Consider the following 23,851-nt stretch of genomic DNA (forward strand, 5'->3'; position numbering starts at 1 on the left):
TTAAATTCTAAGTTTTCTAGCAGATATCTTAAAAACATCAAAAGTATGGGATATTATGCAGCCTTCAAAAGGAAAGAAATCACATCATATCCTACAACATGGGTGAACCTTGAGGACACCAGGCTAAGTGAAATAAGCCAGTTACAAAAAGACAAATACTATATGATTCCACTTATATGAGGTATCTAAAGTAGTCAGGGTCTTAGAAACAGAAAGTAGAATGGTGGTTGTCAAGGATTAGGGGGGAAAAGGAAAAGGGGAGTTGTTATCTAATGGATATGGAGTTACAGATTTGCCAGATGAAAAAGTTCTGGAGAGCTGTATTTGTGAATATAATTAACACACTGAACTGTACACTTAAAAACAGTTAAGATGATAAACGTGTGTCATGCGTTATGTGTTTTTTACCAAAATTAAAAAAAAATAAAAGGAGAAAGTAAAATTAATTTTTATATGATGTATTTATTTAACCCAGTATATTCCAAAATGCTATTATTTCAACATACAGTTGAAATATCAACTTCAATTAATCAACAGAACAACGATCAATGAGATATTTTGTACGCTTTTTCTCATACAAAGTCTTTGAAATCTGTGTGTACTTTGTACCGACAGCACCTATCAAGCCAGACTAGCCACATTTCTAGCACTCAATAGCCACATGTGGTTAGTGGTTACCATACTGGATAGCAAAGTCCTAGATAATAGCTAACACTTGTTGAGCAGACCTTAAGTGCCAGGTACTGCTGTTAATGCTTCCCGTGGAATGACTCATTTAATCATCATAACGGACCTATGAGACAGACACAATTATTGTCCCCGTTACACGTGAGGAAACTGAAGCTCAGAAAGTTTGAGTCGCTGGCCTGAGGTCACACACCACTGTGACCCCGAGTAGGAAGCTGAACGCGGGCATTCTGGTTCCAGAGCCCTGACTTTATTTTTATTTTTTTTGGCTGCCTTGGGTCTCTGTTGCTGCGTGCGGGCTTTCTCTAGTTGCGGCGAGCAGGGGCTACTCTTTGATGCGGTGGCTTCTCTTGTTGTGGAGCACGGGCTCTAGGCACGCGGGCTTCAGTAGTTGTGGAGCGTGCGCTCAGTAGTTGCGGCTCACGGGCTCTAGAGCGCAGGTTCAGTAGTTGTGGCACACGGGCTTAGTTGCTCCACAGCATGTGGGATCTTCCCAGACCAGGGCTCGAACCCGTGTCCCCTGCATTGGCCAGGTGGAGTCTTAACCACTGAGCCACCAGGGAAGCCCCCAGAGCCCTGCCTCAACCACTGTGCTACGGGTGCCTTTGTAAGACTTTTCCCTCAGACTCCTTTTCCAGCCACTGGGAGTCTGCACAGCCCTGGCAAGGCTTCAGGTAGCAGGAACCTGGCTGGCCCACCAGGTAGGCTCGTTTTCCCACCCGTTCCTGAGGAGCATGGCTGAGGCACTGGCCAGCCCTTCTGAGAAGCAGAAAGAAGCGTGTGTTTGCTTCACGACCCCTGCAACCTTCTCTATTCTTCTCTGTATTTCCATTAGGAGAAGTGGTGCGTCCGGCAGAGAAAGACAAATATCATATGATATCACTTACATGTGGAATCTAAAATATGATACAAATGAACTTATTTACAAAACAGAGACTCACAGACATAGAAAACAAACTTACCGTTACCATAGGGAAAAGGTGGGTAGGGATAAATTAGGAGTTTGGGATTAACAGACACACACTACTATATATAAAATAGAAAACAACAACAACAAAGGTCCTACTGTATAGGAACTATAGCCAGGGAACTATAGCCAATATCTTGTAATAAATTAATATGGGAAAGAATATGAAAAAGAACTTATATATATGAGAAACTAAATCACTTTGCTGTACACCAGAAACTAACACAACATTGTAAATCAACATACTTCAACTAAAAAAAAAAAAGAAGTAGTGGGTCTGGGCAAAGACAAAACACAGCTGGGGCAGAAAGACTGTCCCAACTCATGCATCTAATAAAAACCTGCTACCAGCACCTTGCTGGTGAATTATCTGCGTTCCAATAACTTTTTCTCCTGGGTTTTCCTTAATAAGATAGATTTCTTCATTTCCTGGGACTCCCTCAAGATTATACTGACAACTTCCCCATTAATTACCAAACTATGCCCCACCACAAAATGACTACTTTTGCTTCCTACCTAAACACCTCCCCTCATTGATGAAAAGTCTCACTTAAACTAATATGCTTTTAACTTGCTTCATTTCAACACCTCCATAGTGGCTGCTAATGAGCTGACTGCTTGCCCAGCTGGTCCCTCCGCCCTTCCTTGTGTTCTGTTCCAAGACCAATTTAGATCTGTCGGAACAGGAAAGGGGAGGGCTCGCCCTTTGAATCACAGGCTTGGCTGGAGCCTTCTTGAGGGATGAGGACACACGACCTTGAGCCTGAGCGCCCCCACAAAAGTGAGACTCCACTTGCAGCTTCCAGAAACACGAAAATTGCCTAAGAGTGAGGCCACTGAAATAAAACGGCCTCCCAGTTTCGACTGAGCAGCTTAATAAATCAGGTAATTATACCCAGATTCCCTTTACCTCTTAATTATTATTTAATAAAGAGATGATTCCAGGCTGTAACCCGCGAGGCTGGCGGCGTTATAAGCATCTCGCTGGAGAAGTGCCTCCCCTCAGACCTTGTCCTCCTCCGGCAGGGAGACGGGGTGCTCTGAAAGGACCCCTCATCCTTGCTTCTGAGAACATGATGTACCAAGCAACTCCTCTTCCTGGCACTGTCTTCTCTGGGGTGTCAGATGGGTCCCTTCACTGGAGGGCTGTGAATCAGGTCAGTCTGTTCCTCTGAGTAACCCTGATCTCATTCTGCTGGCAGCAGGCAGCGGCCTGAGGCCCTGCTGCCTTCCGAAGGCTGCCCACTCATGTGGGCAGGAAGAGCTCCCCTAGTTCCCACTGTGAGCCAGGCTCCATTCTAGGTGCTCTCGATGCCTGTCTCCTTAAATGTTCACATGGGCCTCTTGATATATGTGTCCCTCCCCATTTTACAGATAAGGAAACTGAGATTCACTGGATTGCCCAAGGTCATACAACTAATGGAACTGGGAGAGCTGGGATTTGAACCTACGTCTATATTATTCCAGAGCATCAGGGCTTAACTCCTGTACCATACTGCTAGGGGTCAGCCAGCCAGGAAGAAAATTATTTGGACCATGTTTTCTTTGGTAGATTATCAGAGAACTTTGGTAGATTATCTAAGGACATCCATTTTCATCAATATTGATGGTACATCATGCTCTTTGTCCCTAACCAGGGACAGGTACTGTAATCATGGTTTCCCCTTCCCCGTCCCAGCAGTATTCATTAGACCAGGGATGGACCCATCATCCTGGCCAGACCAGTAGGAGTTCTTCCCTGGAAATTTTCAAATTGGAATTGAAGAAAAGAGGGGCCTTACCCACTCTAGTGGTACCAGCAACTAGGTACATATGAGCTCCAAGGGGCCAGGGGTCATGGTCCAGGCTTGTGGAAAAAGGCAAAGACAATGTTGACAATACACAGAGAAAGAGAAAAAAGTCCAATGGTATTCAAGCCCCTGATTCAAATATCTGGGACACAACAGGTCTATTTCCCACAATTCAGCTATGTAAATCAATACATTTCCCCCTTTCGTCCCAAATAGTCCTACTAAAGTTTCTATCACTTGTAATAAAAGTGCTCTAATACGCCATGCTCTGGAATTTGGTCTGCTAAGGACAATGGGGTGCCTCCTAAGGGTTTTAATATGTAGGGCAGAGAGGCAGCTGTGCCATGGTAGAGAGGAAGGGGATGCTGTGAGCAGTAAGATGGCGAGGAACCTCTTGCAGTGTGGGCAGCAACGGTCCCACGGAGAGATGTTGAGAGCCAGAACCAAGGCGACTGGGGATGGGGTCAAGAGATACTTAGTTGATAGAAGTTTTTAGATTTGATGATTGATTAAAATTGGGAAGATGATATTGGAGATGCCCAAGATGATTCTTAAGTGGATGGTGATGCCATTAGCTGAATGGGAAACACAGGACACACATTGTACTCAGGGGAGGTGAGTGGTGAAGCAATAGGTGATAAGCTTGACTATGGAGAGTTGACTGGTGTCCAGCTGCACGTGGCTCCTTTAAGAGGCATGATATGTTCTGGCACCATGACAAAGGTGCGCTCTGGCAATCACCTGCTGGTCACAGCCTCAGTCCTGACTTGATCATGCTAACCTGTGCCTCACACCCCTTTCCATCCTGCTCTCAGCTCCCAGTCACCAGGTGGTGTTATTTTTGTCCTTGCATCAGCTTCCAGATTTGTCAGAACTGGTACTGTCTTCCTGATAGAACTTTGGCTCCTTTCCATGGGATTCTGTCCTTCCTGCCGCTCAGTTGAATTGAGCTGCCTTGGATAACTCCCCCACTGGAGTGGTGAAGGACGGCTAGCGCTGTTAAAAACAAACAAAGGAATCATGCTGTAGGAAGCTGACTCCAGCCAATTTGGCTCCTTATAATTGTTAGGCTTTTTGTGCAGGGTATCTATAGCCTACCATTGTTAAAGGGAGCTGAGGATTATAGATCTCCTCTACCACGACTGCCCAACTAAGGGGTTGGTTGCATGGGGTAGGTTGCATTGAAAGCAAGACCCAGACCAAATTCTGCTATCCATACAAAGATTTACTAATAACCAGGCACTACAAACATGCACAATCTTTTTTTCCCTAAGTTTGCTCTCTGTCTGACACAGAGACAATGTTCTAGTGGCAGAATTCATCTGGGCTACTAGTCACAATCAGGCAACAGCCTCATCTGTTAAGTGAGGCACAGAGATTAGGTGGAATCTTAGGCATGGCGAGCCATTGTGAAGGGTTTAAGCTCTTGAGCTTGCAAAATTCTTACACTCTGTTCATGTAACCATGGAGAGCCCGTATTGTATTTCTAGCTATCCACCATATCTTTTTCACCATTCATTTAAACAATGAAAATTATATCTAAACCCATTATACAAATGAACAAACTCTCTAGTGAGGATGGAAGATAAAGATTGCTGAAACTCTACCCAGAAATAAACCCACGCATATATGGCCAACTAGTTTTTGACAAGGAGGCTAAGAAGACTCAGTGGGGAAAGGATAGTCTCTCCAATAAATGGTGATGGGAAAACTGGATCATCACAGGCAGAAGAATGAAATTGGATCCCTATCTTACACCACTCACAAAAACTAACTTAAAGAGGATTAAAAGCTTAAATGCAAGACCCGAAACTATGAAATGGCTAGAAGAAAACATAGGGAGAAAGCCCCTGACATTGGTCTGGGCAAAGTTTTTTTTTTTTTTTTGGATATGACATTAAAAGCACTAGCAGGGGGCTCCCCTGGTGGTGCAGTGGTTGAGAGTCCGCCTGCCGATGCAGGGGACACAGGTTCGTGCCCCAGTCCGGGAAGATCCCACATGCAGCGGAGCGGCTGGTCCCGTGAGTCATGGCCGCTGAGCCTGTGCGTCTGGAGCCTGTGCTCCAAAACGGGAGAGGCCACAACAGTGAAAGGCCCGCGTACCGCAAAAAAAAAAAAAAAAAAAGCACTAGCAACAAAAGCAAAAACAACCAAGTGAGACTATATCAAACTAAAAAGGTTTTGCATGAAAAAGGGAAAAATTATCAAAATACAAAGGAGAACAGGAGAATATATTTGCAAACCAAATATGGAACAGAAGAAAAGATTTGCAAACTGTCTATCTGATAAGGCGTTAATATCAAAAATATAGAAATAACTCATACAACTCAATAGCAAAAAACCAAACAATCCAATTTAAGAATGGGCAAAGGACTTGAATAGACATTTTTCCAAAGAAGACACACAAATTAAAAATAGAGGGCTTCCCTGGTGGCGCAGTGGTTGAGAGTCCGCCTGACGATGCAGGGGACGCGGGTTCGTGCCCCGGTCTGGGAGGATCCCACATGCCACGGAGCGGCTGGGTCTGTGAGCCATGGCCGCTGAGCCTGCGTGTCCGGAGCCTGTGCTCCGCAACGGGAGAGGCCACAACAGTGAGAGGCACACGTACTGCAAAAAAAAAAAAAAAAAAAAATAGAACTATCATATGATCCAGGAGCCTTCCTTCTGGGTATATATCCAAAGAAAATGAAAACTCCAACTCAAAGAGATATTTGTGCCCCCATGTTCATTGCAACATCATTTACAATAGCCAAGACATGGAAACAACCTAAGTTTCCATATAAAGTGACTATATAAAGAAGATGTGTATATATATCATATATGAGATATATATATGATATACAAATATATATATGATATATATGATATACAAACATATATATATCATATATATATATATACAAACATTATTTACCCATAAAAAAGAAGGAAATCCTGCCTTTGCAACAGCATAGATGGACCTTGAGGACATTATGCTAAGTGAAGTAAGTCAGATACAGAAAGACTTTTTTTTTTCTTTTTTTGCGGTTCACGGGCCTCTCACTGTTGTGGCCTCTCCCGTTGCAGAGCACAGGCTCCGGACGCGCAGGCTCAGCGGCCATGACTCACGGGCCCAGCCGCTCCGTGGCATGTGGGATCTTCCCGGCCCGGGACACGAACCTGTTTCCCCTGCATCGGCAGGCAGACTCTCAACCACTGCGCCACCAGGGAAGCCCCAGAAAGACATATTTTATGTTCTCACTTATATGAGGAATCTAAAAATGTCAAACTCATACAAATAGAGAATAGAATGATGATTGCCAAGGGCAGGGGGTGGGGAAGGTAAGAGGTGTTGGTCAAAGGTACAAATTCCCAGCAATAAGATGAATAAATTCGGAGGATCCAATGTACAGCATGGTGACTATAATTAACCATATCATATTATATATTTGAAAGTTGTTAATCGAGCAGATTTAAAATTTTATCACCCCAAAAAACAATGGTAATTATGTGAGTGGGCTAAGGTGTTAACTAACTTCATTGTAGGAATCATTTTGTAATATATACATGTATCAAATCATCACATTGTACACCTTATACTTACGTATATTATAAGTCAGTAATATCTCAATAAAGCTGGAAAGGAAAAAAAGATGGTCGAAGCTCTTGTAGAAGGTGCTTCTGGAGTGTGACATCCAGTTAGCATCTATCAAAGCTTACAAACACTCTGGAATGTGTATTCCTGAGCAGGGCACTTCAGATGTTAACAAATTGCTCCTAGGAGGTAAATTAAAAGTAACAGATCAAAAAAAAGTAACAGATACATCTCTCTGTCTAGGCTGAAGTATTTGAAACTAAATTGTATGTAATATAATTCATGCCATGTACTCACCTCAGAACCTTTGGAGAAGTATTCTCTGCATACAATGTCTTCACCCCCTTCTCACCCATTTGCCTGGGTAACATCTTATTAGAATGGCTGTCACCTCCTCCAGGAAGTCTTCCCTGAACCTCCACCACCCCCACCAAGGCAAAGTTGAGTGACTCTCACATCTCCTGTAGCATCTGTGCTAACTTTTCATCATTGGAAATCAACTGGTCTTTTCCCTATCACTTGACTGTAATCCCCAGTCCTTTTATCCCTAGTACCAAGCAGAATACCTGGCCATTAGCACAAACTCAATTTGTTTGTAAAATTGAATTTAACTCAAACAAGAAAACAATTTTGTTTTTCTGTCTCATTGCTTCCCAGCCCTGTATTGGAAAAGGAATCACCAGTGATCATTTGTTGGCCAGAGATAGGTAACTGATGAAAAGGAAATGAAGGAGACGTGGCCCTGGATAGACCGTAAGAATGAGAATAATTTGGAAGTGACCAAACGTAGAACCATTTTTAGTTTTTTCCTTTAAACGCTCCAAGTCTTTACTGAGTTTGCACTCAGGGTGGGCTCTGGAGCTGGAGTAGCGGCAAGTATCTTCTGTACTGGCTGATCTCTGATATTTACCCTGAAGAGACGAAAGCAACCAGGAATGTTAATCACTTGATGCTTCCCTAGGAGTCCCGCAATTCCTAGTGGAGAGAAGGCTGGTAAGGTGCTGTCTGCCAGACAGAAAGCCCATCAGGAGGCTGCTGACCTCATTTCGTCCAAATACACAGACTTGGACTTGACATTTGCCAAAGTGCAGCTAAACAAATGGTGGTAAAATGATGCCCCACCTATTCAGCCCACATCAAAGTGGCTACATGTGGTTTTCAACGGTAGAAAATAGACTCAGGAGGAATACTGAGATACGGCCCATTTATTCCTTATAGGGACTCTATTCCTTCGCAGCTGTAGACCTGTGATTTTAAATAAGACCAAGTCTGTATCTCATTGGATATTTTGTCTCATTTAAATAGTAAAGAAGGAGAAAGGATGGCGTGGAATTCATGCATTCAAAATAGGTAAAGTTTACACTTTGGGATTATATGGAAAATACTGTGAGCAAACGACTGCTATCCCCAGAGGCCCCAGGAAAGGAACTGGAGGCTGGGGAGGGTCACGATTCCTGTCTCTCTTCTGCACCCACAGCCTCGACTTTCTCTCCACCTCAACCCCCTTATCCCGAAACAACACAAAGTCACACCAGAATCAGCATTCTGGGCGGGAAAACAATGCAGGACAATTCTATAACACAGAGTGGAAAACCATGGTGCTGGGAAGTAGACTGGGCAGCAGCCACCTAGGGTACCCGGCCTGCTTTCAGGTAGAGCTGGATGGGTACGCATGGCCTGGGGCTGGTTATTTTTCCTTGTGGGGAACAAGGGATCCTCTGAAGAGCTCTTGGATAAAAGCTCTTTACATGAAAGTCATTCCGTGAATGAAATCTGGTGTGTCTGTGTTCTTTGCTCTGGTAAGTAGCAAGAATTGTCAGAGATAATAATTAAAGGCCCCCAAGCCCTCATCTGAAATTCAGGATTTCTCGGATTTTAGAAAGGTAACTCAGTAGCTGACACCTCAGGACATGATCATACGAACATGTCTGCAGCGAGTGCATGACTGTTCATTCCCTCGTGAAGCTGCAAAGCCGACAAGGAGCTCAGGTCAATCTGGGTCAAGTCAGAATGAGGAAAACCTTTCGGTATTCAGAGCTGTCTGAATCAAAATGTTTGAATAAGAGATCATGGGCCTGAATGATGAAAACCTTTCGGTATTCAGAGCTGTCTGAATCAAAATGTTTGAATAAGAGATCATGGGCCTGTAATAACATTTTCCTGAAGGGCTTAGCTGTCTCGAGAAGAGAGACTCTGATTTCCACTACCCCATTTAGGGAGCCACGTAGCAGCACACAGCTTCAGGCTCAGAAGCCTGACATCCTTCAGGTGAACCAGTGGCAACTCCCTCCCCCCTGCATTTCCTTCCCAGGGATTTTAAGACTCTGCGTGTGTCTTTTCATTTGTTCTTTCTTTCTGCATTGTGCTTAAGGCAGTGCTGGCTTCACTGCTCCCGTGGATACCCACAAAGTGAGGCAAGCCAGGATAATGGTTAAGGGCTAAGACCTTAGAGTCAGGAGGAGTTTGGTTTAAATCCTACCTCTGACACCTTTTAGCTGTTTGTTGGATCCTAGGAGGCTGCTTGACCTCTCTGAACCTCAGCTTATTCAGCTATAAACCCTCATGCGGGGCTGTTATAAGAATTACATGAGGCTTTAAGATGGCTGACAATTATGGAATGCTTGCTCTGTACCAAGCACATATTAAGAGTTCTACATGACGGGTTATTCTATAAAACAGATACCATCCTTATTTTATAGATGAGGAAACTGAGCCTTGGAAAGCTGGGCTCACTGGAGCCATATTGCTATCAAATGGAGAAGCTGGCATTCAACGCTGAGTCGTCTAATCCCTGGTACTCTCAACCACTCTGCTATAATGGCTCATTAGATGGTCGGCGAAATGTTTTGCATGGTTTCTGAAACAGAGTGAACTCTCAATGTATGATAAATACGATATCATAGTAATGATGATGATGTTAAAGGAGAGCTGAGTTTAAGCTAAATCTAGAGGCAGACCATTGAGTGACTTGGTTTTCATTGTCAACAATTACCCATGTGGTGCTCCTGACTTGCCAGCCTAGAGATAACCCCCTCAGAGCTCTGTCAACATCCTTTTTAAGTAGAGTCTCCCATATACCTGGCTCAGGGATTTTTAAAATGTTATCAATCTGTCTTCCATGCCCTCTAGTATAGCACTACTGTCTTAGGTCAGGTTCCTCGGGAAACAGACTCACAGGCGGAAAATTGATTGGCAAGTGCTCTAGGGATCAATGACTATGGGGAATGAAGGCTGAAGGACTGAGCAGAGAGAATTGCACTGCAATGCAGTCCCAACAAAGACCTCAGTCTATCCCACCCAGAGCACTGGGGCTAAGATGGTCTGTGGTGGGCAGAAATCTAAGATAGTCCCAAGATTCCTGCCCTCTGGTGTACATGCCTTGTGCAATTCCTTTACCTTGAGTGCAGGCAGAAGCTGTGAATGTGATGGGTTATCACGTCCATGGTTAAGCTACTCATCAATTGACTTGGAGTTAATAAAAAGGGAGATTATCTGGGTGGGCCTGACCTAATCAGATGAGGCCATAAGTGGATCTGAGCCCTTCCAAGCATGAGAGGGAATATGGGAAGGGCCACATAGCAGGAAATAGCAGGAAAGCCCTAGGAAACTGAGAATGGTCCCTGGTTGACAGTCAGCCAGGAAATGGGAGAGCAGTCCTAGAGCCACAAGGAACTGAGTTCTGCCAACTCTTGATTGAACTTGGAAGAAGACTCCCAAGCCTCAGATGAGACCCCCAAGCTCTGGCTGGCACCTTGGGTTCAGCCTGGTGAGACGTGAACAGGAGATCCAGTTGTGCTATGCTTGGACTTCTGACCTGTGAGATGATAAAGGGGTGTGTTTTTTGCTTTATTTTTTAAATTAAACTTTTTATTTTGAGATAATTGTACATTCATGTGCTAGTTGTAAGAAACAGTACAGAGAGATTCTTTGTATCCTTTACCCAGTTTCTCCCAAGGGTAACATCTTGCAGAGCTGTAGTACGAGATCACAACCAGAATATTGACATTGAGACAGTCAAGACACAGAGCAATACCATCACTACATCCTGTAGTCCTTTTATAGCCAGGCCCCCTTGCCTCCTGCATCTCCTTCCCCCATTTATCTTCGACTCTCAGCAATCACTAATCCATTCTGCATTTCTGTAATTTTGTCATTTCAAGAATGTTATGTAAATGTAGTAATATAATACGTAACATTTTGGAATTGGCTTTTTTCACTCAGCATGACTCCTTGGAGATTCATCCAACTTGTGTGTATCAATGGTTCATTCATTTTTACTGCTGTGAAGTATTCCATGATATGAATGTACCACAGTGTGTTTAGCCGTTCACCTGTTGAAGGACGTCTCGGTCATTTACAGTTTGGGGCTGCTACCAGAAAAGCTGCTTTGAACATTCGTGTACAGCCTTTTGTTTGAATGTGTTTCCATTTCTCTGCAAAAATTTCTCTGGGATTGAAACTCTGGGTCATACGGTAGTTGCATTTTTAGTTATTTAAGAAACTGTCGAGCTTTTCCAAAATGGCTGTACCATTTTACCTTCCCACCAGCAATGTATAAGTGATCAGCTTTAATGCCGTCACTATGTTTTATTTTAGATTTTCTGAGAGATGTATAGTGATAACTCGTTGTGGTTTTAATTTACATTTCCCTAATGGCTAGTGATGTTGAGCATCTTTTCACACACTTATTTACCATCTCTATATCCTCTTCAGCAAAATGTTCCTTCATGCCTTTTCCCCCAAATCTAATTGGCTTTCTTTTATTATTTACTGTTGAATTTTGAGAGATCTTTATGTATTCTAGATGCTATTCCTTTGTCAGAAGTATGCTTTGCAAATTTATTGTCTCACTGTCTGAAGGTTGTCTTTTCATTCTCGTAACACGATACTTACAAAGCAAAGTTTTAAATTTAGATGAAACTCAACTTTTTTTCTTTTATAGATCATGCTTCTGGTGGCAAATCTAAGAAGTCTATGCTTAGCCTTGGATCCCAAAGATATTTTTCTGATATTTTCTTTTCTAAAAGCTTTGTAGTTTTACATTTAAGCCCATGATCCTTTTAAGTTAATTTTTTAATAAGATGTGAGATTTAAGTCGAGGTTCATTGAAAAAGCTAGCCTTCCTCCATTGAACTGCTTTAGTACTTCTGTAAAAAATCAGTTGGGCATATTTGTGTTAATGTGTTTCTGGATTCTCTATTCTGTTCCATTGGTTTATGTGTCTATCACTCTGTAAACAACACAGCTCTGTCTCGAAATCAGGTAGACTGATTCCTTCCATTGTAGAATCCTTTTACAAAACGATGTTAGCTATTCTGGTTCATCTGCACTTCCATATAAATTTTATTTATTTTTATTTTATTTATTTATGTTTGGCTGCGTTGAGTCTTCATTGCTGTGCATGGGCTTTCTCTAGTTGAAGTGAGCAGGGGCTACTCTTTGTTGCAGTGTGCGGGCTTCTCACTGCGGTGGCTTCTCTTGTGGAGCATGGGCTCTAGGCGTGCCGGCTTTAGTAGCTGCAGCACGCTGGCTCAGTAGTTGTGGCTCGTGGGCTCTAGAGCACAGGCTCAGTAGCTGTGACGCATGGGCTTAGCTGCTCCGCGGCATGTGGGATCTTCCCAGACCAGGGATCGAACCTGTGTCCCCTGCATTGGCAGGCGGATTCTTAACCACTGTGCCACCAGGGAAGTCCCCATATATATCTTAGAATACTTTTGTCTATACCTATAAAAAATCTTGCTGGGATTTTGATAAGAATTGCATTAAACCTGCATTTGGAAGAATTGACCTCTTAATTATGTTGAACCTTCCAATCCATGAGCACGTTATGTCTCCACTTACCTAGATCTTTGGTTTCTTTCAACATTGTTTTCAGTATAGAAGTTCTGTAGATGTTTTGTTAGATTTACACTTAAGAATTTCTTTTTTTTTTATTTTGAGTAATTGAAAATGGCATTGTATTTTGAGTTTTGATGTCCACCTGTTCACTGATATGTAGAAATAAGAATTGCATATACAATTGTATATCTAGAAATACAAATGTGTACAATTTTTGTATGTTTATCTTGTATATTGCAACTTTGCTGAACTCACTTATTTGTTCTAGGAGTTGGGTTGTTTTTGTTTGTATGTTTGTTTATAGATTCTGTGGGATTTACAACATAGACAACCATGTCATTTGCAAATAGGGACAGTTTTATATCTTCCTTTCTGATCTGTATGCATTTTATTTCCTTTTTGGGTCTTATTAATTTGATCAGAACTTCCAATAATATATTGAATAAGAGTGGTGAGAACAAACATCCTTTACCTTGTTCTTGGTCTTGGGAGGAAAGCATTCCATCTTTCACCATTAAGTGTAATATTAGCTGTAGGCTTTTGGTAGATACTTTTCAACAAGTTGAGAAAGTTCCCCTCTACTCCTATTTTCTTCTAAGAGTTTTATAATGAATACATGTTGAATTTTGTTAAAAATGTTTTTTGCATCAGTTGATAAGACCATGTGATTTTTCTTCTTTAGCTATTAATATGGTGGATTACATTGATTGATTTTCAAGTATTGAACAGCCTTGCATTCTTTGAGTAAACCTCCTTTGAGAGGGTGAAAAGGACCATGGGGGAATGCTTTGTTGTATTTTAAGCCACCTGAGAACAAACGGTGAGGAGTTCACCAGGCAGTTAAGGAGGGAAAGAACTTCCAGGGTGATGCATTACAGTTACAAAGGCACTGAGGCATGAAACTGCCTTCTCTGAAAAAAATGCAAATATTTCAGGATGTCTGGAGTGTTGAGTCCCAGAGGCAGAGTGGCAGGAGACGAGGCTAAGCTGTAGGCCAGGCAGAGCTCCAAGGCTTTGTATGCTGTGCTCAGGACAGTGGGCTTTCACTGAAGGTGATGGAAACCACTGTGAGGCTGGATGTAGGGAACGATCCAGTAAAATTTGCCTTTTAGAAGCCCCATGAAAAGGGAACTGGAGGGCTGAGCCTAGAGAAGGGGAACCAGTAGGAAGAATCCAGGAAAGGAAGGATGGAATCCTCTGTATTACCACTAACATTGAACTCATTACCTTCCTTCTTCAAATGCTTCTCCTCAGAGCCCCGTGACCTTCCTTATTCATTTGCCCAAGGCCATCACAAACTCTTCTTTCTTTTGTCTTCTACAGCCAGTTAGTTGGCAGAGCCTCTGTGCCCTCATCCTCTTCTGTCCCTTTGCTCTACTCACTGCCACCAACTCAGTGAAACTGGAGTATTCGTATTCTCCTCACTGGCTCCCTACTTCTGCATTTTCTCCACCTCCAATCCATTCTCCATCCTTGCCCCTGTTTTCACCTTTAAAATTCCCTACTCTCATCAGATCACTTCCATTTCTACAAAAACTTCAGAAAGGGTCTGCTTGGTCTGTATCAAATGGAACAGACTCCTGGCTGCCTGGGGGCACGGACTAGGGTCTTCAAGGAACTGCCTTGGAAGGTCTTTGAGAGAAATCTCCTGTGAATTGTCAGGGGACCTCCAATGCAAAGGCAGCCATCTACAGGGCAGAGCTTTGGTGCCTGAAAAGATACCTTCTCTTTAGCTTGCCTGACCTCCACCAAACTGCTCATTTTTTCTTGTAGCCCTCCTCTCCAGCATACTAGTTCAGAACAGGCACACAGGGGCACTCAGCATGTACTTGGTGAATTGAACTGAATTGGACGGAGTTCAGCCAGGTTATTGCTTTATTATTATTTGCAATCTATCTGCATTTCTGGGACTTTTCTTCTCCCTGCTCCTACTTACCTCCCTTCTCTGCGCTTTACTGTTCTTGGCTTGGATTTATGGGAGGCAGGAGCCCTGGCTGTCCTATGGCCACTCAGGACCCCTGGACACTGAGTCTGTGCACCAGAATGATCCTGCCAGGCTCTCGGGGCACTTTTTGGTCTAGGTTGTGACAGTCTTAGGGACGGGGACTGACCTGTCTTTGTGACGAGGGTGGGGGGCATGCCACTCCACTCCCTGCTAGCCCAGGGACAGAAGAGTTTTTATTTAGTAAATGAGTGCTAATATTTGGTTACATGCGAAGCCCTCAGGAAGTCATTCCAAGAACACAGCGGACATTCCAGCCTTCAAATTCCCTGATCCAGTCTCTCACAATCCCCAGCCACACACCGGAACACCAAAGACTGGATTCTTTACCTTCCTCCACTATCTTCCTTTCCGATCTGCTTCCTAAGCCTTCCCTGAGCCCTTTTTATGCACAGACCAGGCATCCACTCTTGGCATTATCTCTGCCTGACTCCTCCCTCCTCCCCTCTTCCTGTTCCAGGTCGTTTGTTCAAACCTGTTGTATCTCCATTTATAATAGCTATTAGGGAATTCCTCTCCAATCCCAACCCTCTCTGCCTTTAAGTACTATCTGCTCACCTCTTGATCATGATGACCTTCTGGTCTTGGACCACCCCGCCTCATGTGTCAGGAATAATGGTAGTGGTGTCAACGGTGAGAAGAGTGGCCTCAGGGTGATCCGAGGGAGTTGTGAGGATGTGCTGGATGCTTGACTGAAGGACAAGAGGCCTTCGGAGTGGAGGTTTCTAAGAATCACCTTCGGGAGAGAAGAGAGAAACACAATGGCAGATCCCAGATTTAGCTCCCACCCTATGAAAATCAAACCTCTACTAGTATCACACCCAGTCCTCCAAGACTGGCAGTGGAAAAAGAGCCTTTATGTAGATAAGGTGCCTGAATCTCATGGCCACAACTCCCAGGGAACAGCTCCTCTTTAATTTCCTGCCCAAGCCCTGCCCATAATGCTACTCTCTGTATCCAGTCCATCCAATGAGACCACGTTGGAGAATAGACACCCCTTAACCAGAGCACTTTGACTTCAGACAGCCTGGGCTCCCCTACTGTGTGATCCCATACCATCAGCATTTCCCCACACAACATAAATGGCCATTTGAGTGTAAATGAACATAAATGGCTGTCATTGGTCTGCATTCCCTGGACTGTCTCTATGTCACTCATCCCCATATTCTAGATCATAGTTCAGAGACTGCTACAAGATTGATGCTCAATAAATATCTGTTAAATGAATGAATGAATGGATGGGATGGATGGATGGATGAATGAATGAATTTTACTTATGGCTCAAGGATAGCAAAAGAGAAAACAGACCCAGAAAGCTAGCTGTAACTAAGGAATCTGGCTTACGAAGTGTAACTTACTCATCTCCAGCTTGTGTTCCTCTCCAGGGTCTCCCTGCCTAGTTTCTGGCATATCCCCACATCTCTCTCTCTCCCTTTCCACCTGGTGCACTTCAGCACAGCTAGACTTCTCAAGACAGACCCACAGGGAAAGAGAGACAGGAGTTCCCTCCCATGGTAGGCTGAATCTCTAAGTTTCCAGGTTCCTGTATGAAGGGCTACATCTTCTCTGGATAATAGTCCACTCCTTTAGGGGTGTGTGCTTCCTCTGGGTCAGAAGGGAAAACAGCTTTCACCTCCCTTGGCAACATTCATTAGTTTCTCCTAAAGTATTCTGAGGATTAGCAAGAAAGAGTAGGTGATCCACTAACAGTGCCTGCCACGGGTGTGGCCAAGAGGAAAGATAGTTTCTATGGTGCATATTTGCCTATGGCCTCAACAGGACAACCTGTCTTTATAAAAACAAATAAATCTAAGATCCACACTTAGGGGGATTATTTCATACTTATCCTTTAAGGAGTTAAGGTTTCCACTGGCAGGCTTCACATGTACTGTTCCCCTACGGAGACTTGGGGAGGGACATTTTGTGTGTCCTTTTCTGTTGTGATTTTTTTTCTTCTGAGATGTAACAGAAGCTGAAGGAAGCAACTGCAACAGGATAGTGTTACTTAAACCCAATTCAGTCATTATTATTTTTGTAAATTTTAGAATTTTATTATGAGCCTTTAATGGGATGCTGTGCTCTTTGGCAAGCATCGTTCCTGAGCTCTGGCAATGATGATGGATAAACCAGGGACAGTGTATCCATCCTGCTTCTTGTTCTCCATGGGTCTGAAACACATCTTCCAATGGGCCCCAAAGGGAGTTTGACTCAGCATCTACACCAGGACTCTTGATATTGGAGCTCTTCTTGGGAAACCAAGAATCGAGGGCAGCCGCTGGGCTCCTTTATTTTTAAGAAGTATTTTCTTCACAGCACCCACCCACTAGAGCTGTGGGTGATGGCAGCTAAGGAAGGGCTTGAGTGGGTTTAAGTGGGTTCTAGGATTGAAGCAACACAGACAAGTTGAGCAGAGGAGGTGGAGGACAGTCTTTGTTCACCAGTCCCTGGCAGTGAGCTACAGATCCAGAGCAAAAACAGCAAAATGCCGTGGAGGGCAGAAACCAAAGGTGGGGAGACAGACAGCAGGACAGACGAGGGGAAGGAGTCACCAACAGGAAAGAGATGGGAGAGGTGACAGAGACTGAGCCTATGTGCCCCATGAAGTTGAATATTTTCTTTGGAGGTCCAAATTATCCCGTGAATTTTTTTCTAGTACTTTTCCACATCCCTGGGACCAAACATGTGCATACGACATGTCTAAAACTGATGTGTTTAAAGCAGTTTTTGGAGAAGCAGATAGAGATAAGCTTCCAACTTTTTTTTTTTTTTTTTTTACTGTACGCAGGCCTCTCACTATTGTGGCCTCTCCCGTTGCGGAGCACAGGCTCTCCGGACACGCAGGCTCAGCGGCCATGGCTCACGGGCCCAGCCGCTCCGCGGCATGTGGGACCCTCCCGGACCGGGGCACGAACCCGCGTCCCCTGCATCGGCAGGCGGACTCTCAACCACTGCGCCACCAGGGAAGCCCAAGCTTCCAACTTTTAAACATGGAAAGGGAGGATTTCTCTCTGACTCCATAATGTGACCAGTTCATTGAAACAAAGCAAGCATCAATGTATCCCCTCGCACAGAATGTTTCAGCTTACCTTCATACACTGTCTCCAGCTGTTTCTCAGACTAAGGACTGATTATTCCTTTTTAAATTAATTAATTTATTTATTTTTAATTTTTGGTTGCATTGGGTCTTTGTTGCCGCACATGGGCTTTTCTCTAGTTGTGGCGAGCGGGGACTACTCTTCGCTGTGGTGCCCGGGCTTATTGCTGTGGCTTCTCTTGTTGCAGAGCATGGGCTCCAGACACACGGGCTTCAGCAGTTGTGGCACGTGGGCTCAGTAGTTGTGGCTCATGGGCTCTAGAGTGCAGGCTCAGTAGTTGTGGCACACGGGCTTAGTTGCTCTGTGGCATGTGGGATCTTCCCGGACCAGGGCTCGAATCCATGTCTCCTGCATTGGCAGGCAGATTCTTAACCACTGAGCCACCAGGGAAGTCCCCAGAATTGTTCATATACTTCTAAATGAATATACTATGTCCATGTAAAAACACACAAAAAATGGGTGTTTTAAAAGGTTGACATTTTATAAGCAAAAGTTCCACTACTTTCTTGCACCCCAAAGGATTGCCATAGACACCCCACTTTGGAGACCACTGCCACAGACACAGGTCTCTGCGGATTCAGAAGAGCGAGGGTTACTATTGACCATGCCTGCAAGGCGCTGGATAAGTGGCCCAGTGGCCCAATGAAAGATGTTTCCAGAGTACGGAAACACACAGGGATGTCTGAATGGTGTTGTGGGACAGTGAATGAACCATGGGGCTGGAAGTGACTGAGATTCTGGGCCTCAGTGTTAGAGCTAATAATAGAAGTATGGTAGCCAGGAGAGGAAGCTAGTCTTTGGGGAAAAGATAAATAAGGTGAAAAGAAGCCATCTGAGAGGAGCTAACCTTATACAGGGTGAGCAAATGACAGGTGACTCTGGATTTCATGTCAGCGTGGGAGAAGAACATGAGATTTTGGTAGGTGCCGCTTAAGGCAGATCTTGTGGTGTGGTTTGCAGAGACAAGTCAGGAGTTCCTGGCTCAAAATCTCCCCCCTACTGACTGTCACAGTGCCTGAAATTTCTCTTTTGAAAATTAATCTTTGTCAGTTAAAGGGCTGGAAGCCCCAATTAAAATGCAATCTGCCCCAACAGAAGTAAGGTCTTCATTTTTTGTGAGTTAATACCTCAAAGGGGACAGGCTGCTGAGAGCAAAACACTATGGAAATGTAGTGGGGAAGCTGGAGGTGAGAGAGAGTAGGAACCACAAGAGGAGAAAAGGTTGTACTAACAGGAGAGGCGAGAGGGCATGGGATCTACTGAAGGGAATTTTATGCTCATAATCTGCATGTGGCATCTTGGATTCTGCACTGAATTTTATATGTATATATTTATAAATTGCATATATACAATTATATATATTAACCACCTTATGAGAAAACACACACATACATATATTATAAAATGCAATCATATATAACACACACATAAAATGTATAATTATATGTAATATGTCTTTTTGAGTATATATGATATATATGTTTCTGAATTTTCTTACAATTTTCCTCTTGTGAGAAAACAGGCATACATATATTTGATATATAATATAATTAATATATATAATTATATTCAATTGAAATGATAAAAAGAGTAACATAATTATTATACTATAATTATAAATATAATTATATGTGTCATATGTGTGTGTTTTCTCACAAGGTGGTTTCCAGAGAGAAAAATTATAAGCAAACTCAGAAATAACCATTTTTCTGGACATAAGTAGTTCTAACCATTTATTTTCTAAGCCTAAAAGCAAGAGGAGAAATCATAAGGGAAAGGATCCAATAGATTTGAATAGATAATTTCAAAATTCTGTAAAAAAGGGAAAACACCACCAAAATTAAGATTGAAAGGCAAACTGAAGAAAACATTTGCAGTAAATACAACAAAGAGTTGCTCTCTTTGCTGTATAAAGAAGTCAAGTAATTCAATGAGAAAAACACAAAGAACTCAATATAAACAGGCAAAGGTATTATACAGACAGTTCATAAAAGAGGAACGCTCACTAGTCATTGATTACAAGGACCATGAGGAAGGGACCATGTCTGTGTGTTCACCATTGCAGCCCCAGTGCCTGGGTCAGTGCCGAGTCACCTATTAAGTAAATATTTGTTGAATGATTGATTTAATGAATGAACACAAGAAAAAGTCAATCTTGAGGTAATTAAAGGAATGAAAATTAAAATTTTTTTTGTCCATCACTAGAGCAAACACTTTCTAAATGGAGTAATACCCAATGAGTATAGTAATTAAGTATAGTGAAAGGACTTTCTCATGGGAATCGATGGTGACTCCACAGGAAAGCAATCACCTCCTTCTTATGCGTGGGAGGATCACACCTCCTCACGCTGCCTCACCTCCTTGGAGTCAGAACTAGCTGTGTAACTAGTTCTGCCCGTTGGGTTATGGGCAGAGGTGATGTGTGTTACTTCTGGACTGAAGCATTTAGGAACCTTCCTCTGAAGACGTGATCACAGAAGAGGCCCCTGTTGGGAAGTTGGAGGCAAAAGACTGAGCAGCCCGGATTGCTGAATCCACAGAAGGAAGATGGCAGCCTCAGAGGCTAACCTGAACCCAAAGATGATTTTGTATGACTAAGAAGTAAATTCTTATTTTGTTAGGTCATTGAGATACTAGAGCTGCTTTTACCATGGCACACCTCACCTATTTTGATTAATATACTTATTTCATTCTGTTCATGAATATCTATTGAGCTAAGCACCTACTATAAGACAGACCCAGAAATTCCATTTATGAGGAATAAGAAAATCATCCTAAATATGGAAAAGGATATTTATACATGAAGATGCTCATTGAAAGGCTATTTTAAACCCCAACATTTCCATAATAGAACAGCAAGTTGCAAAAGAAAAACATTTCACATACACTTAGTAGATATTTATAAAGAAGATGTAATAACATGGGAAAATATTTGTGACTGTCATCCTCCTAAATTTCCTATACATATAAAAAAAAGATTGAAAGAAAAAACACTGAAAATGTTGAAGTGTGGATTTTTTGAGTAATGAAAATTATGATCATTTTTCCTGCTTATTTCTTTCTACAGTTTAAAATTTTCTAAATATTTAAAAATAAATTGGTATCAATTTTCATAATGAAAAGCCATCCTTCTCTCCCAATGTTTAGACTTATAACAAATAGGTCATTTTATTATATCTTATTGTTAAGATTTTTCTTAATTTTGGAAACAGATCTTTCCCAAGTTGCTGTAAAATGCAAATGGTGGATGATCTTTATATTTTTTGCTCCTTTTTTGGTGTTTATGCAGAAATTGCACGTTTTAAAGAAAAAAAAATTCTATCCATTCATCTCTTGTAAAGGCATTGCAGACTGCTTATTGATGTTTTAAAAATAGAATCTGAGGGGCTTCCCTGGTGGCGCAGTGGTTGAGAGTCCGCCTGCCGATGCAGGGGACGCGGGTTCGTGTCCCGGTCCGGGAGGATCCCACATGCCGCGGAGCGGCTGGGCCCGCGAGCCATGGCCGCTGAGCCTGCGCGTCCGGAGCCTGTGCTCCGCAATGGGAGAGGCCACAGCAGTGAGAGGCCCGCGTACCGCAAAAAAATGTTTAAAAAAATAGAATCTGATCTTGAGCAAGACCCTCCTCCTCTCTGGAACGCATTGTCTTTGTGTGAACAATGGGAGGCTGGGTCTAATGATCTCTCAGACCCCTGCCAGCTCTAGCAGTCAAGTGAAATAAGAAGCTAATAAGTTCATATGTCAGAGGTGTCATTCAAGCAGGTTTTGGAAAACACTTGCTTCATTAGTTTTGTGAACAGGTATCTACGGAAACAACTTATATTTGTACTCAAGGGAGACAATCATTTATGAATTTACCTCCATACAGTCTTCACAAAGATAACCTATGCTGGAGCTAAGCTTCTAACAGCCTGTACTGGAAGATGCAGTTTTACACCCTTTTTGGTAGAATCAAGTAAAAATCATCCTGATCAACTGAGATATCATCAGAGTTTCAGAGACTCGAAGGTGTCATTTGAAATTAAACCACAAGGATCTGGAGAGTCACAGCATTCACTAGACACGATTTTTTAAAACTTGAGGAAAACACTCTGGAATGGTCGCAGAACTAGTCAAGTAGCCATGGAAAGCAGAAGAGAAAAACTAGATGGAAGCAGCATCATTTTTCATTCAACCTGGGTCATTTTTATCCAGTGATTCTGGAATGACCCACTCACTTCCTGATTAGCTGCTCCTCTCTGGGCCTGAGCTTCTGCATGTAGAAAATGAGGGACCTTAACCAGATGACATCTAAGGTAGCTAATAATACAAAGATTGAGCTAGCGTTTAGTATTTTTGCTATCATGTGATGACCTTCAGCACTGATCAAAAAAAAAAAAAACCAGGTTATGTGCAAAGAGGTACTTCTATGCTTTGATATTGTCTAACAAGCAGAACTGGTATCTTCCAGTTAACTGTTCTTGACTCCTAGCTGTGTTGTTCAGGACTCTGGTCGCCAATGGCAAAAGCTGAACGTGATTTAGCTTAACTGGAAAGGGGGAGCCTTGGCTCATGAAACCAAATCACTGAAAGAACGTGGGTCAGGTGACAAAGGACAATGGATTCAGGGACTCAAACTCTGTCAGGACTCTCCATGCCCTTTGGGTGTCAAGGGCTAGACCAGTTTCACCATATCGTGAGGAACTTGGCTATGGACAGCTCTGGGCTCACATTTCTGCAGCTTAGGACAAGAAAGGAAAATTAGCTCTCTTCTTCAGGTAAGTCAGGTAAAGACACTGACTGCACAGCTTGGGTCACCGCCCAACACCTGAGTCAATCACCATGCCCAGAGGCAGGAAATATGATGGTCTGCCTCGTCATTTGCCCTGTCTTTGTTGTCAGGAAGATTTGAGTATATTATCACAGACTTAATGGCTTAAAACAGCCCTCATCTATGAGTTCACAGTGCTGTAAGTCAGAAGGCTGTGCTCGGCATGACTGGGTTCTCTGCTCAGGATTTCACACGGTTAAAAGGTGCCCACAAGGTTTTGTTCTCCTTGGTAGCTCAAGGTCATTTTCCAAAGTCATGTGGTTGTAGAGTATTCAGTTCCTTGTGGTGTACACCTGAGGTCCCCATTTCTTTGGTGGCTGCTCTCAGCTCCTAAAGGCCACTCACATCCTTTGCCACACGGTCCCCTCCATCTTCAAGCCAGCCAGTGTTGAATCTGTCTCACTCTTCGAGTCTTTTTCACCAGGAAGAGCCCAGGTCCTTTTAAGGGTTCATCTGATTAGATCAGCCCTGGCACCATGATAATCTCCTGATCTTAAAGTCAACTGATTTGACGCCTCAGTTACATCTGCAAAATCCCTTTGCAACAGTACCTAGCTTACTGTTTGACTGAATAACTAGGAGAAGGTAGATACTGGGGGAGAGGAGGGTGGGGATTGGGGACCCCCCTTAGAATTCTGCCAACTACCACTGCTACATGAGCTTAGGAAGTTTAAATCCATCTTGAGTAGACCTATTTCAAAAGGCCAATCATTCCAAGACTAAGTCTGCCTAACTCTTGGGCAACTAAGTCATTTATCAGACTGGTTGCTTGGCTCATGTAATCAAAATAGCTTGATTAAATAGATTTTTTATTATTAATCTGATTGCCAACTTTAGGAAGATGGAATGTAAACTAAAAAACAGAGTTTACTTACTTAAAAGCATGTTTTAAACACTTTCTGCATGCTCCTGCTTTAGAACATAACTGCTTCGTCCCCTAAATGCAGTTCAGTCCCCCTGTTACACACCTTCACGGAACCCTATTCCTTTCACTTGCAGTGCTCCTCAGTGCTTATTCAACACCAGTCCTACTAGACTATATACTGATGATACAGAATCTGTGTTTCCTGTTTAATGCATAACATAGCATA

The 23,851-nt window shown here is 43.0% G+C and overlaps 1 long non-coding RNA gene across 1 annotated transcript in view; it reads right to left on the reverse strand.

Annotated features, from left to right (window-relative positions):
- Positions 1 to 450: 450 nt before the first annotated feature.
- The window catches only part of LOC116742737, a 58,003-nt gene continuing 34,602 nt past the window's right edge, over positions 451 to 23,851 (reverse strand). Inside the window, exons 3-5 of the long non-coding RNA XR_004346554.1 lie at positions 15,417 to 15,594; positions 7,028 to 7,200; positions 451 to 4,440 (exon numbers count right to left, since the gene is read on the reverse strand). This is a non-coding gene — a long non-coding RNA (uncharacterized LOC116742737). The remainder of the gene's footprint in view (positions 4,441 to 7,027; positions 7,201 to 15,416; positions 15,595 to 23,851) is intronic.

This window comes from Phocoena sinus, chromosome 17 (assembly GCF_008692025.1).
Source record: "Phocoena sinus isolate mPhoSin1 chromosome 17, mPhoSin1.pri, whole genome shotgun sequence".
NCBI lineage: Eukaryota > Metazoa > Chordata > Mammalia > Artiodactyla > Phocoenidae > Phocoena > Phocoena sinus.